This window comes from Canis lupus, chromosome 9 (assembly GCF_003254725.2).
Source record: "Canis lupus dingo isolate Sandy chromosome 9, ASM325472v2, whole genome shotgun sequence".
Lineage (NCBI taxonomy): Eukaryota > Metazoa > Chordata > Mammalia > Carnivora > Canidae > Canis > Canis lupus.
Genome location: NC_064251.1, coordinates 56480002 through 56495097, shown reverse-complemented (window position 1 = coordinate 56495097; position 15096 = coordinate 56480002). Strand labels below are relative to the sequence as shown.

Here is a 15096-nt window from a genome sequence, read left to right as displayed (position 1 = left end):
AGCCATGCTATCACACTGGGTGGTTCAGCCAAAGAACCCACATCCCCACACCTCCACCTGCTGAGTCTCTCTGTTCTCAGTCCAGCCAAGTAATCCAGACCTTCCTGTAATTAATCCTTTCTTTGCTTTGTTTTATTCCTCCCCTTTACCCTTAACTCTCTACTACTTATTTTTGCTTGATTCTAAACTTATCCTCAGGGGCATCTGGCTGGCTCACGCTGTTAAGCGTCTGCCTTCTGCTCAGGTCATGACCTCAGGGTCCTGGGAAGGAGTCCCACGTCATCAGGCTCCCTGCTCAACAGGGGGTCTGCTTCTCCCTCTCCCTCTGCCCCTCCGCCAGCTCCTTCTCTCTCTCTCTCTCAAAAAAAAAAATAAATAAAATAAATAAATAAATAAATAAATAAATAAAATCTTTTTTTAAAAGAAAAATTAAAAAACGTATCCTTAACCTTAATTCTAAATATTACTAGAAATCATTTTTCCCTGGACCCTCGCCTCTTTACAAATTACAGAAAGCCTAGAGTCCCAAGACCTCTTGTGTCTATATGTACTTTGTCCTGGCAGTTGCTCGGAGTTGCGTTCCTTCTGGAAGGCAACAAATGGCAGTAGGGCAGATTCCAGGTTCTCAGGCTGAGAAGAATACACTGTCCAGAACTCCAGAGACCAAGGACGACCCTGGAAAGGAAAGCATCATCTGGATCCATGTCTTTTTATGTGGCGTCAGCTCAGCCCAGTATCATGGCAGGCGGAGGCCTCAAGGGGGCAGTGTCTGCCCAGAGATGCTCCCAAATCTAGGGGGGGGGGGGGTTGGGAGGTAGCAATCCCTAGGAAGGCCTTGGTGAGATGGTCTGGGCCTGCTGAGCCACTGGCTAGAGACCAGATCCTCAACACACCCCACACAGAAGTGGGGTTCTCTCTGGCAGCACCCCTTCCAGGAGGCCGGAGTGACCCCAGCTCCCACCACAGATGGTAAGAAGCCAACCGGTTGTGAGATGTGGACAGTGACAGGTGCTCAGGGTGTGCCTCCTTGGCCGCCAAGGGTTCCTCTGACATAGACCTAGGTTGTTTGAGCACATCTAGTGTAAACCTTACTCGGAAATATTTATCATGCAGCACCTACAGCACTAACACAACACAGCCTGCATTCCCATCATCTCTGGGGATTGAAAGGTTAATTTCTGGACAGCCTGCCCTCACAGAGACAGTGTCACCAAATAGCACCCCACTTGAGCTCTTCTCAGAAGTGGACACTTTGGGGAGGGAGAGGTGAGGAAGGCCAGGGGTCCAGGGCCCCACTACGGTGGGAGAAGGGTGCCCACAGGCCCCCAACCCCGACGCCCTGGGGGCATTGTGATGAAAGCTCTGTGTCAGGTGGACAGGGACTGAAAATGAGGTGAAAGGTGACAACCACACACTCAAACCAGTCACACGCTGGAGGTTTCCCCAGACAAGGGGTTGATGGTGGTAACAGCTACCCTTTACGAAACATGGCAGTCAGGCAGTGAGACAAGCATGTCACAGGCACTATCCCATTGGCACCTCCCAACCACAGAGCACGTTAGGTGGAGTCTCCCCATTTCCAAACTGCAGGTCACAGGGTGGAGTAGCCTGCTCCAGGTCACAGGTCCAATTAGCAGCTGTGCTGTGGGACCCCAGAACCCAGCCAACAGGATACTATTCTGCCTCCCCAGCAGATTCCCAGCCTCCCGTGAATCTCTCATCCAAAGTCATGCATTCATAAAAGGAGGAGTTAGAACTTGAACCCAGAAATCTCTGAGCCCTTAAGCTCAAGTTCTTAACCACAAATCTCTGCTGTGCTTCTTATAAGTTGTATCTGCCCAAGCCCTGCTCTTGAGGCCAGGCCAGTGGCCAAAAATGAACCACCTTGGCCTTGGCCTTAGCCTTGCCCCCCTCTCTCCTAATTCCTCTGAGCAGGAAGCTTTGCTCTATTCCCAGTGACCCTTGTGCTTGGCATGACTATTGCATGTGTTTGCACAGATTCCTAAGAGGTATTCACTTATTTCCATTTTCCAGATGAGGCTAATGAAACTCAGAGAGGTTAAGTCACTTTCCCAAGGTAACACAGGTAACCAGTAGACCCAGAGGAGAAGTTTCCAAAAACGTGCTCTTTAAAGTCCAGGTAATAATTTCCAAACCTTTGATTATCACAATTACCTGAAAGGGCTTTTAAAAATAAAGATTTTGGTCTCTAACTCCACCCTAGGGATTCTGATTTTGTAGGCCTGGGGCAGGCCTGTACTTTTTAAACAAGTTTCCCAGATGTTCATGGTATATGACCTCTCTGGTGAGTGTTCCTTGCTGGTTGGTGAAATTGCTTCTAACCCACAATAATAAAGTACGCTCAAACCCTGCCTCCAAACAGCCACATTCAAACCCATCTAGAGTCCCTGGCCCTGAAGAGCCAGCTCCAGCTCCAGCTAAGGTGGGGTTTTATCTGGCCCTCTCACAGATCCCCATGTTTGTTAGCTCTGTGACTTGCCTAGAGCTGACCTGCAGCCCCACCCTCCACCCTGGCACCAGCAGACCTGCCGGGCTGGTTTCCCAGGGAGCAGCTCTGCCTGTCTTGCCATCTTAGGGCTCTTGCTTCTGACTTATCAGGGGCTGAAGAAGTGCCTATAGGGGTTGGCAGCAGGGACCACGTGAAAGAGCACTTGGTGGGGAGTCGCTTTGACCACGGGCTGCATTGCAGAGCACAAGGGGGCTGGAAGGCGCCCCTAGACAGCCCAGCCACCATGCCGTCACACCCTGGCCACCCACCTGATGCTTGTCTCTGGAAGTCAACCTCCCCCCTCCACCTCCAGACGGGAACTTCTCTCCTGTGACTAATGTGAGTCCCTCCTGCTATCCAGTCCATCATCTCCAGCGTCCCACCCTTCTTGCTACAGTGCTCAAAGGAGGGGGTTCTTTAAGGACTGACAAGATATTGCAGAAGAGATTGAGATGTTGTTGATACGGTGCTGGAAGTGGCTTTTTGTTTGCTTTTTGGTCTGTGGCCAAACAGAGGAAGCTCAGCAGGCCTTACTATATAGACAGATGCAGGAGGCTGGGTTGGCAGGAACTTTGCCAGGTCTATGTCTCCTCATCTATAATGGAGGTAAAATAAAACCTCTGTGGCCACTTCACAAGTGATCATAGCTGTAAAGTGGGTTTAATGACTCTAAAGACATTGGCCATTTTGTCAGCTCATTACTATGATAATACATTTGTGTATCCTAAGTATATTACTGGTCCCCAGGAATGCAGGGTCCTTCTAACTCAAAGTGGGACCTTTAATGAGGCTGCAATCTGGGGCAGCGAAATCTGGGGAGGGGTGGGGAGAAGAGGTCTGGACAGGAAGGAATAAGAGAGGGAGCACCCTGAAGAGAGAGGGGAAAAGGGAGAGGGTTGGGGGGGGGGCTGTAAGAGAAAACTCTTACCTTGAAAGCCTTGGTTATCTGGGCATGAATATTCATTCATTCATACCTTCAGTCATTCAACAAGAATTTTTTCAGGCACTGCTCTAAACTCTGGGGATGCAATAGTAGGAAATAGTAGGAAATAGTAGGAAAGCAAATATTCCAGCCCTTGTGGAGCTTACATTTTAAGGCTGGGAGAAGACAATAAAGCAAATAAAAGACAAACCATCCTTTCAGATGGTGATAAGTACCAGGGAGAAGAATAAATCAGGGAAAATAGATGGGACCTAAAGTTATAATATTTGGGTCTCCTTCCCCTCCTCCCCCAAAGACATATTGAATGAATTCGAATTTAGGTCCTGAGCCCAGGAAGGGGCCTATTCTGGGGCAGGTTTTTGTTGTTGTTGTTGTTGTTGTTGTTTTTATTATTCACAAGAGACACAGAGAGAGACAGAGACATAGACAGAGGGAGAAGCAGAGTCCTCACAGGGAGCCCAGTGTGGGACTCGAACCCAGGACCCTGGGATCATGCCCTGAGCCGAAGGCAGCCACTCAACCACTGAACCACCTCGGTGTCCCAAATGTTTATTAAAAAAAAATGGGGGGGGGGGACGCCTAGGTGGCTCAGCGATTGAGCGTCTGCTTTTGGCTCAGGGCGTGATCCCAAAGTCTGGGGATCAAGTCCTGCATCGGACTGCCTGCAGGGAGCCTGCTTTTCCCTCTGCCTATGTCTCTGCCTCTCTCTGTGTGTCTCTCATGCACAAATAAAATCTTTAAAAAATAAAAATAAAAAAAAGACATTTATTTCAGAGAGAGAGAGAGAGATCAGGGGGAGGGCAGGGGAGAGAGGATCCTTGAACAGACAGCCCCCTCCACGCTGCCCCTGCTGAATGCAGAGCCCAACGATGGGCTCAATCCCAGCACCCTGAGATCATGATCTGAGCCAAAGTCAAGACTGGCCCCTTAACCAATTAAGCCATTTAGGTGCCCCTAAAATTGTTAATTTTTAAATAATCTCTACACCCAATGTGGGGCTTACACAACTCTGAGATCAAGAGTCACCTGTTCTGCCCACTGAGCCAGCCGGATTTCTGGGGCAGTTTTATGAACAGGGCAGGAAGGTGTCAGTGGAGTGGAGACCCACAGGAAGGGAGAGGGGGTACCCTGTGGACGCCCACGGGGACCAGCAAGTGGAGAAGACCCTGAGACAGGAGGGTTTGAGGAACAGTGGAGAAGCCAGTGTGAACTCAGCAAGGCAAACAATGCAAAGGGGCAGGGACAGGGGTGGGGAGCAGAGAGTGAAGGCCTTAGAAGCTACCACTGTCAGGACTTTTTGGCTTCTGTTCTGGGTGAGCAGGGAAAAGCTCTGAGCAGAAAAATAAGACTAACTTGCATTTTTTAAAAAGATTTTATTTATTTATTCATGAGAGACACATAGAGGCAGAGAAATAGGCACAGGGAGAAGTAGGCTCCTTGGGGAGCCCGATGCAGGGCTGGATCCCAGGACCCCAGGATCATGACCTGAGCCAAAGGCAAACGCTCAACTGCTCAACTACTGAGCCACCCAGGTGCTCCTAACCTGCATTTTTACAAAATCCCTCTCTCCACTAGGTGGAAGGGTTATAAGAGAGGACCTAAGTGAAATGGCTCTAAGTGCTCAGATTCTGGAAACAACAGCATGTTGAAGGCACAGCCAGCTGCATTTGCTAATGAATGAAGTATGGGGTGTGTGGGAAAGGGGGCCTGCTGGGATCTGGGCCCAGTGACTGGAAGGGTGGAGTTGTACTCCCTGGAATGAGGAAGTCTGGGAAGATAAGGAGCTGGGTTTGGGCTCTGTGAGGTTTGAGAGGCCAAGAGGCGGGACAACAGGTATTTGGGGATGGAACTCCTGGGAAGGTCAGGCAAGACACATAAATGGGTGCACCCACCCTGTTGCATCCCCTGGTTTAGACAGCCATGTGATTGCTGAGGGACATCACCTAGGAGGCTGTGGGCCAAGAAAAAAGCTGGAAGGAGGTTGGGGGCACCAATGAGGAGAGTTCAGGGGAGGGGGATCCAGCCAAAAAAAAGCAAAAAGGGAACCAGGGAGGGAGGAGGAAGCTCAGGGGAAGGCCCCTGAAGCTGATGTGTGTAGCCAGGAGCTCACTGTGACCTTGGCAAGAGCAATTTCTCAAGAGCAGTGGAGACCAAAAGTCTGATTAGAGGGACTCTGGGGGGCACAGGATGAGAACTGGGGACAATCACCAGAGACGGCACTCTTTCCAGGAGTTTGCTCTTAAAGAAACCAAGTAACTGGAGAAAGAAGACATGAGGTCAAGAATTAATGTTTGTTTTTCTGTTTGGGAATTTGGGGAGAGGTGTAAAATATACATAAAATTGACTATTTTAACACTTTTTTATGTGTAGTTCAGTGGCATTGTACTGTTTGCAACCACCACCACGATTCATCTCCAGAGATCTCCTCTTGCAAAACTGAAATTCTGTCCCCCTTAAACGCTAACTCCCCATCCACCCCCACCCCGTCGCCCCTGGCACCACTGTGCTCTTCTCTGGCTCTGTGAACTCCATGACTCTGGGGACTGAAAACAAGTGGAATCATATAGTGTTTGTCTTCCAGAAGCTTATGTCAATTAGCATAATCCTCAAGGTTCAGTTATGTTGTAGCAGGTGCCAGAACTGCCTTCCTTTCTAATGCTTGAATAATATTTCATTGTGTGGATGGACCACATTTTGTTTGTGTCCTCACCCTTCCGTAGACACATGCTTTGTTTCCATTTTGGCTGCCTGTGTATGCTGTGACATACATGGGTGTGCAAATATCTGTTTGCATCTTTGCTTTCAAGTCTTTAGGGTGTATGTCCAGAAGTGAAACTGCAGAATCCTATGATAATTCTAGGTTTAATTTTTAGAGGAACTGCTGTTGTCTCTTTTGCTTGTTTGTCTTTAAGAGGAGATAGAGCAGCATGTTTGTGTGCCGATGGAAATGATCAAGTGAAATAGAGGAAATCTGGGGGGAATCCCTGGGTGGCTCAGCAGTTGAGTCCCCACTTTCAGCCCAGGACCTGATCCTAGAGTCCCGGGATCGAGTCCCACATCGGGCTCCCTACATGGAGCCTGCTTCTCCCTCTGCCTGTGTCTCTGCCTCTCTCTCTCTCTTTCTCTTTGTCTCGCATGAATAAATAAATAAAATCTTAAAAAAAAGAAAAAGGAAAAGAGGAAATCATGAAGCACAAGAGAGGGAGAATGGGGGCTGATGACCTTGGGTGAGGAGAGAAGGTAGGGGGTCTGGTGCACAAGTACAGGCATACCTCGTGGCATCTCATAGCACTTTATTGTACTTTGCAGATATTGTGTTTTCTGTAAATTGAAGGTTTGTGGCACCCTTTTTCCAATAGCATTTGCTCACTTTTTGTCTCTGTGTCACACTTTGGTAATTCTTGCAATATTTCAAATTTTTCACTATTATTGTTTGTCATGGTGATCTGTGATCAGGGATTTTTGATGGTACTGTTGTAGTTGTTTTGGGGCACCATGAGCCTTGCCCATATAAGATAGAGAACTTAATTGATAAATGTGTGTGTTGGGACACCTGGGTGGCTCAGTGGTTGGGCGCCTGCCTTTGGCCCAGGGCATAATCCTGGAATCCTGGGATCGAGTCCCACATCGGGCTCCCTACATGGAGCCTGCTTCTCACTCTGCCTGATCTCTGCCTCTCTCTCTCTCTGTCTCTCTCTCTCTCTGTTTCTCATGAATAAATAAAGAAAATCTTAAAAAAAAAAGAAGTAGAAAAAAAAAAAGAAAAATATTTTATAACACTATAGCTGTCATAGATTATGATTCCTCTAATGGATCTGGACAAAATAAATTGAAAACCTTCTGGAAAGGTTTTATTAAGGACATTTATGCAACGAAACTGAAAAAATATATATTTGGGATAATTTCCTTTTTTTCTCTGTGCTCCGGAAAAGTTTAAATAAAAACATCTTTATGGGGCAGCCCCGGTGGTGCAGCGGTTTAGCGCCGCCTACAGCCCAGAGCGTGATCCTGGAGACCCTGGATCCAGTCCCACGTCGGGCTCCCTACATGGAGCCTGCTTCTCCCTATGCCTGTGTCTCAGACTCTCTCTCTCTCTCTCTCTCTCCCCCCTCTCTGTGTATTCTCATGAATAAATAAATAAAATCTTAAAAAAAAATCTTTATGTTCCTTAGGGAGGAGAAAAAAGAACATTTGTGATTCATGGGAAGAAGTCGAAATATGAACATTAATGGGAATTTGGAAGAAGTTGATTCCAACCCTCATGGATGGCGTTGAGGGGTCAAAACTATAGTGGAGGAAGCCACTGCAGATGAGGTGGGAATAGCAAGGGAACAACAATTAGAAGTGAAGACTGAAAAATGGGACTGACTTGCTGCAATGTCATGATAAAACTTGAACAGATGAGGAGGTGCTTCTTACGAATGAGCAAAGAAAGTGATTTCTTGAGATGGAATCTACTTTTGTTTTTTTTTGTTTGTTTGTTTTATTTTGTTTTTTTTTGGAATCTACTTTTGGTGAAGATGCTATGAAGATTGTTGAAATGTTTTAGAATGCCACATAAATGTAATTGATAAATCAGCAGCAGGGTTTGAGAAGACTGGCTCCAATTTTGTATTTTGGGGTTTTTAAAATTTTAAGTGAATATATAGTGCAATATTGGTTTCTGGAGTAGACTTTACTGATTCATTATCTACATATAACAACCAGTGCTCGGGGATCCCTGGGTGCCGCAGCGGTTTGGCGCCTGCCTTTGGCCCAGGGCGCGATCCTGGAGACCCGGGATCGAATCCCACGTCGGGCTCCCGGTGCATGGAGCCTGCTTCTCCCTCTGCCTGTGTCTCTGCCTCTCTCTCTCTCTCACTGTGTGCCTATCATAAATTAAAAAAAAAAAAAATTAAAAAAAAAAAAAGTCACTTATGGGGGCAGCCCCGGTGGCACAGCGGTTTAGCGCCGCCTGCCTCCCAAGGTGTGATCCTGGAGACTGGGGATCGAGTCCCACATCAGGCTCCCTGCATGGAGCCTGCTTCTCCCTCTGCCTGTGTCTCTGCATCTGTGTGTGTGTGTGTGTCTCTCATGAATAAATAAATAAAATCTTCTAAAAAAAAAAAAAGTCACTTATGGGGGGACCCCTGGTGGCTCAGTGGTTTAGCGCCTGCCTTCGGCCCAGGGCGTGATCCTGGAGACCCGGGATCAAGTCCCACATCGGGCTCTCTGCATGGAGCCTGCTTCTCCCTCTGCCTGTGTCTCTGCCTCTCTCTCTCTCTCTCTGTGTGTCTCTCATGAATAGATAAATAAAATCTTTTTTAAAAAAGTCACTTATGCCTTGTTTTCCTCTCTCCTATTTTTTTGCCTTCCCCATATTTCCATCTGTTTTCTTTCTTAAATTCCACATAAGTGAAGTCATATGGTATTTCTCTTTCTCTGACTTATTTCACTTAGCATAATACACTCTAGCTCCATCTACAACATGATGAATGGCAAGATTTCATTCTTTTTGATGGCTTAATAATATTCCATTGTGTATGTGTGTATACTATATATATTCCATTGTGTATATATGTGTGTGTATATATTATATATATTATATATATTCCATTGTGTGTGTGTATATATATGTGTACAAAGTTCCATTATACATATATATACAATATATATTTCAGTGTGTGTGTGTGTGTGTGTGTATGCCACATTTTCTTTATCTTTCATCAGTTGATAGACACTTGGGCTTTCTTCATAGTTTGGCTATTTTTGATAATGCTGCTATAGACGTCAGGGTGCATGTATCCCTTCGAATCTGTCTTTTTGTATCCTTTGGGTGAATACCCAGCAGTGCAATTGCTGAATCGTAGAGCAGTTCTATTTTTAACTTTTTTTTTAAAGATTGTATTTATTTATTTATTCATGAGAGACACACAGAGAGAGGCAGAGACATAGGCAGAGGGAGAAGCAGGCTTCATGCGAGGAGCCTGATCCTGGGACTCTGGGATCATGCCCTGAACCAAAGGCAGACGCTCATTCGCTGAGCCACCAGGCATCCCTATTTTTAACTTTTTGAGGAACCTCCACACTGTTTTCCAGAATGGCTGCACCAGTTTGCATTCCCACCAACAATGTGAGAGAGTTCCCCTTTCTCCAGACCCTCACCAACACCTATTGTTTCTTGTGTTGTTAATTTTAGCCATTCTGACAGGTGTGAGATGGTATCTCATTGTGGTTTGGATTTGTATTTCCCTGATGATGAGTGATGTTAATTAAGCATCTTTTCATTTGTCTGTTAGCCATCTGGATGTCTTCTTCGGAAAAATGTCTATTCATGTCTTCTGCCCATTTTTAAACTTGATTATTTGCTTTTGGGGTGTTGGGTTTGGTAAGTTCTTTATAGATTTTGGATACTAACCCCTTATCAGATATGTCATTTGCAGATATCTTCTCCTATTCCATAGGCTGCCTTTTAGTTTTTTTAATTGTTTCCTTCACTGTGCAGAAGCTTTTAATCTTGACGAAGACCCAATAGTTCATTTTTGCTTTTGTTTTCCTTGCCTCTGGCACTGTGTCTAGTAAGAAGTTGCCATGGCCGAGGTCAAAGAGGTCACTGCCTGTGTTCTCGTGTAGGGCTTTGATGGATTCCTGTCTCACATTTCGGTCTTTCATCCATCTTGAATTTATTTTTGTGTATGGTGTAAGAAAGTGGTCCAGTTTCATTTTCCTGCATGTGGCTGTCCAATTTCCCAACATCATTTGTTGAAGAGACTGTCTTTTTTCCAGTGGATATTCTTTCTTGCTTTGTCGAAGATTACTTGACCATATAGTTAAGAGTCCATTTCTGGGTTCTCTATTCTGTTCCATTGATCTATGTGTCTGTTTTTGTGCCAATACTACACGGTCTTCATGACTACAGCTTTGTAATATACCTTGAAATCCAGAATTGTGATGCCACCAGCCTGATTCTCTTTTTCAAGATTGCTTTGGCTATTTGGGGTCTTTTGTGGCTCTATACTAATTTTAGGTTTGTGCTAGCTCTGTGAAGAACGCTGGTGGTATTTTGATAGGGATTACATTAAATGTGTAGATTACTTTGGGATTAATATGGACATTTTAACAATGTTTGTTCTTCCAATCCATAAGCATGGACTTGTGTGTCCTCTTCAATTTCTTTCTTAGGGGTTCTATAGTTTTCAGAGTACAGATCTTTACATCTTTAGTTAGGTTTATTCCTAGGTATCTTATTGTTTTATAATGGGATCGATTTCAATTTCTTTTACTGCTGCTTTGTTATTAATGTACAGAAATGGAACAGATTTCTGCTCATTGATTTTATTTTTTTAAGATTATTTATTTATGGGATCCCTGGGTGGCGCAGCGGTTTGGTGCCTGCCTTTGGCCCAGGGCGCGATCCTGGAGACCCTGGATCGAATCCCATGTTGGGCTCCCAGTGCATGGAGCCTACTTCTCCCTCTGCCTATGTCTCTGCCTCTCTCTCTCTCTCTGTGTGTGACTATCATAAATAAATAAATAAATAAAATTGAATATTTATTTATTTATTTATTTATTTATTTCAGAGAGAGAGAGCGAGAGCACATGCATGCTGTGCAAGCATGGTGGGGGCAGAGGGAGAAGCAGACCCCCCACTGAGCCAGGAGCCCTACTAGGCACAGGGCTCAATCCCAGGACCCTGAGATCATGACCTGAGTTTAAGGTGGACGCTTAACCAACTGAGTCACCCTGGCACCCCTGCCTGGTTCCTTTCAATCACTCATTTCTCCCATTATTTCCCCACCTGCTCCTCTCACCATGTACACTTGCTGCTGTTTGCTGGTTCTTTGACACCAGAACTAGTGCTAGAGTGGTGGCTGGCCCACAGAAGTACATGGGGGAAAGACTGAATGAATCCCCATTTTTATTGTGGGTGGACTGGCTTCACAGAGGTCAAAATACCCAGTGTGAGTTGGAGTTCACACCCTGGACCTTCTACCACCAAAGGCCCGCCCCAACACATGGGGCAGGGCTGCACCCAGGCAGGCAACTGACAAATGCAAAGGCCTGTAGGTTTGTTGATGAGGATGCTGGTATTTTTAAGAACACATCTTATGCATAGTAAGTGCATGCTGTTGCACATTCTTGAAGAATAGTTTCTTTTTTTTAATTTATTATTATTATTTTTTAAGATTTTATTTATTTATTCATAGAGACACAAACAGAGAGGCAGAGACACAGGCAGAGGGAGAAGCAGGCTCCATGCAGGGAGCCTGACACGGGACTGGATCCCAGATCTCCAAGGTCACACCCCGGGCTGCAGGCGGCGCTAAACTGCTGCACCACCAGGGCTGCCCTAGAGTCTCTTTCTTGAAATAATGAACTCAATAATGCAACTGAAAACTCAACTGACAGATCTCACGTTGCTAACATATTTGGCACAATTTAACAATCACTGTTAAGTTCTAGCCTTTTCAGGGTTAAAGATACCTCCTAAGGAAAATATTTTATCATCCTCAGGGATTTGGTGGTTTTCCCAGCTAAATGAGACTGCATATTGACCTAACAGTTTGGTCGTGAGTTAGGGTTCTCCAGTCCCCTGCAATTTCAAGATCATGATGGGCTACACTGAGTCCTCTTGATTATCTCTGTGCCAATAAGGACTCCAAAGGGGGTGGTGGGACAGCCCATGTACCTGGGTCCCATTTATCTAATTTTTCCAGCCAGCAGAAATTTGCATATACCCTCTGGTCAGGTTTCCTCAGTTTGGGATTGGATCCAGCAAATCCAAGCCTTACTTGACTTTATTCTGAATTTTCTACATGCAGAAACATATATTTTCATTTGCTTCCTATCTAACAGGGCCACAACTCTTAGATAAGATTAGGTTATGCATACGTCCTCTGGCTCAAAGTCTCAGGAGGAAAAATCTACTTGGAAACCTATCCAGGGCACAGTTGGGTTGGGTCTAGGTTGGGCCAAGGTCAAGACAGGGGCCATGGTTAAAGAAGGATTAAGAGCACAGGCTCTGGGGAAACCTGGGTGGCTCAGTCGGTTAAGTGTCTCCCTTTGGCTCAGGTCATGATCTCGGGGTCCTAGGATCGGGCCCTGCATCAGGCTCCCCGCTCACGGCAAAGTCCATTTCTCTATCTCCTCCCTGGCTTGTGCTTGCTCTGACTCTTTCTGTCTCTGTCTCTCTCTCTCAAATAAATAAAATCTTTAAAAAATAATTTTTTTTTTAAACAAATAAAGAGCACAGGCTCTGGAGCCAGACTATCCAGTTCAAATATTGAGTCTACCCTAGACTGGCTGTCTCGCCTGTACCGACTTGGTGCCTCAGTTTCCCCACCTATAATATGGGGATCAAATTCCCTGAGAATTTTGGTGTGAGGGTGGGGCCAGGAAGAGGGCGTGGTAGGTGGAAGCCTGGAGCTGCTAAACAGAAAGAAGAGAGGCTACCTGGGGCAGTGAATGTGGCTCAAGAAAGCAGGGTTGGTGCAGAGGCTGGTTCTGAGGCTCAGTATATCCACAGATCCAGGTGACTGAGATCAGAGAGGCAGTTGACATGCAGGTTAAGCTGATCTCTGGAGCAACTACCTGCTCAGGAGTCAGGGAGACAGCAGGGTCCTGTTGAGACATAGATGCTGTCTCCTGGGCAGAGTGTTTCTCCCTGCTAACTTCCTCACCCATAAAATGAGGATGATCATGGTATCTTTCTTTTTCTTTTAAAGATTTTATTTATTTATTTATTTATTTATTTATTTATTTATTTATTTATTTAGGTATGTGTCGAGGAGGCGCAGAGAGAGAGGGAGAGAGAATCCCAAGCAGATTCCATGCTAAGTGTGGAGCCCCATGTGGGGTTCAGTCTAATGACCCTGAGATCATGACCTGAGCAGAAACCAAGAGTTGGAGGCGTAACCCACTGAGCCACCCAGGCGCCCCAATCATGGTATCTTTTTTTCTTTTTTAAAAGATACAAGTGTTGGGCAGTCCGGGTGGCTCAGCGGTTTAGTGCCTGCCTTCAGCCCAGGGTGTGATCCTGGAGACCCGGGATCGAGTCCCATGTTGGGCTCCCTGCATGGAGCCTGCTTCTCCCTCTGTGTCTCTGCCTCTCTGTCTCTCATGAATAAATAAATAAAATCTTTAAAAAAAAGAAAGAAACACTTGTATCTTTTATTTTTTTTAAGATTTTATTAAAAAAATATTTTATTTATTTATTTGACAGGGAGAGAGAGCACAAGCAGGGTGCGCTTCAGGCAGAGGGAGAGGAAGAAGCAGACTCCCCGCTGAGCAGGGAGCCCAACATGGGGCTCAATCCCAGGACCCTGAGATCATGACCTGAGCTGAAGGGAGATGCCTAACCGACTGAGTCACCCAAGCACTTCAATCATGGTATCCTTCATACCAGGATGATTATGGGAGCATGGGAGAGGGTAAATGTGAAATTCTCAGCCCAGAGCCCGGCTCGGCAGATGCCCACAATAAATGCTAGCTGCTTTTTTTTTAAATTTATTTTATTTTTTATTCTTGACAGACAGAGAGAGGCAGAGACAAAGGCAGAGGGAGAAGCAGGCTCCATGCAAGGAGCCTGATGCAGAACTCGATCCCAGAACCCGGGGATCATGCCCTGGGCTGAAGGCAGGCGCCAAACCACTGAGCAACCCAGGTACCCCAATGCTAGCTGCTCTTATTAATATCACTTTTCTTTTCAAATCACTTGGCTTGCTGATCCCAAAACATGGCCAGGCCCCAGGGCTGGACACTGGGCCCTGGGAGTAATTTACAGTGATGGCATCAGCTTAGTTTTTCAAGAAGGCATTGTGGGCAGCCTGCTTCTACATTCTTTTGAAGTTATTGGTGTGAGTGCCAGAAGAGAGGCCCAGAAGGGCCGGATTCCTCTGAAGGAACAAATCCTGGTCACCCTGGCTCTTAACCCTGTGAAGGTTTGAGAAAATGCACAGATGACAAAACCTAGGTGGATCTTCCATCCAGCAGATTATGAAGCAAAAAGTCCAGGTCCTGTTTTCTGACAACACAGGACACTCACATCAGGTGCAAAGGTCCTCAAGGTGATTCTTATTCAGACGCCGTCAAGCCAATCTGGATATTGCATCTCCGTGTAGGACCTATTGTCCCCTGATAAGTCAGATACTCTTTGACCCGCACTGGCTATTCCCTTGGCCTCAAAGGCTTCTTCCTCCAGATAATTTCCCTGGCTCCGTGCCTGACCTCCTTGGCTCTTTATTCTAATGACCTCTTCTCAAGCTGCCCTATCTCTACTTGATGTTTGGGCTGTCTTGTTTACTGCTGTGTTTCTGGTGCCTACAACAGGACCAGGAAAATAGTGGGCACTAAATAAATATCTGTTAATTGAATTCTCAATAAAGTGGCTGGAACCCAGGCCTTTGGGAAAGCTCCCCCGTCCTGCCGGCAGCAACGTGTTCTCTTTTTTTTTTTTAGAGATTTTATTTATGTATTCATGAGAGACACACACACAAAGAGAGAGAGAGAGGCAGAGACACAGGCAGAGAGAGAAGCAGGCTCCCTCCAGGGAGCCCGAGGTGGGACTCGATCCAGGGTCTCCAGGGTCACGCCCTGGGCTGAAGGCAGGCGTTAAACCGCTGAGCCACCCGGGCTGCCCTGCTATGTGTTCTATAGACAGGAACAG

The 15096-nt window shown here is 46.1% G+C and overlaps 1 long non-coding RNA gene across 1 annotated transcript; it reads left to right on the top strand.

The window, feature by feature from the left end:
• Positions 1-2511: 2511 nt before the first annotated feature.
• Positions 2512-13820, top strand: LOC125755685 (uncharacterized). Its single transcript, XR_007412740.1, has 2 exons — positions 2512-2848; positions 13654-13820. It is a non-coding gene; the product is annotated as an uncharacterized LOC125755685 (long non-coding RNA).
• The last annotated feature ends 1276 nt before the right edge of the window (positions 13821-15096 follow it).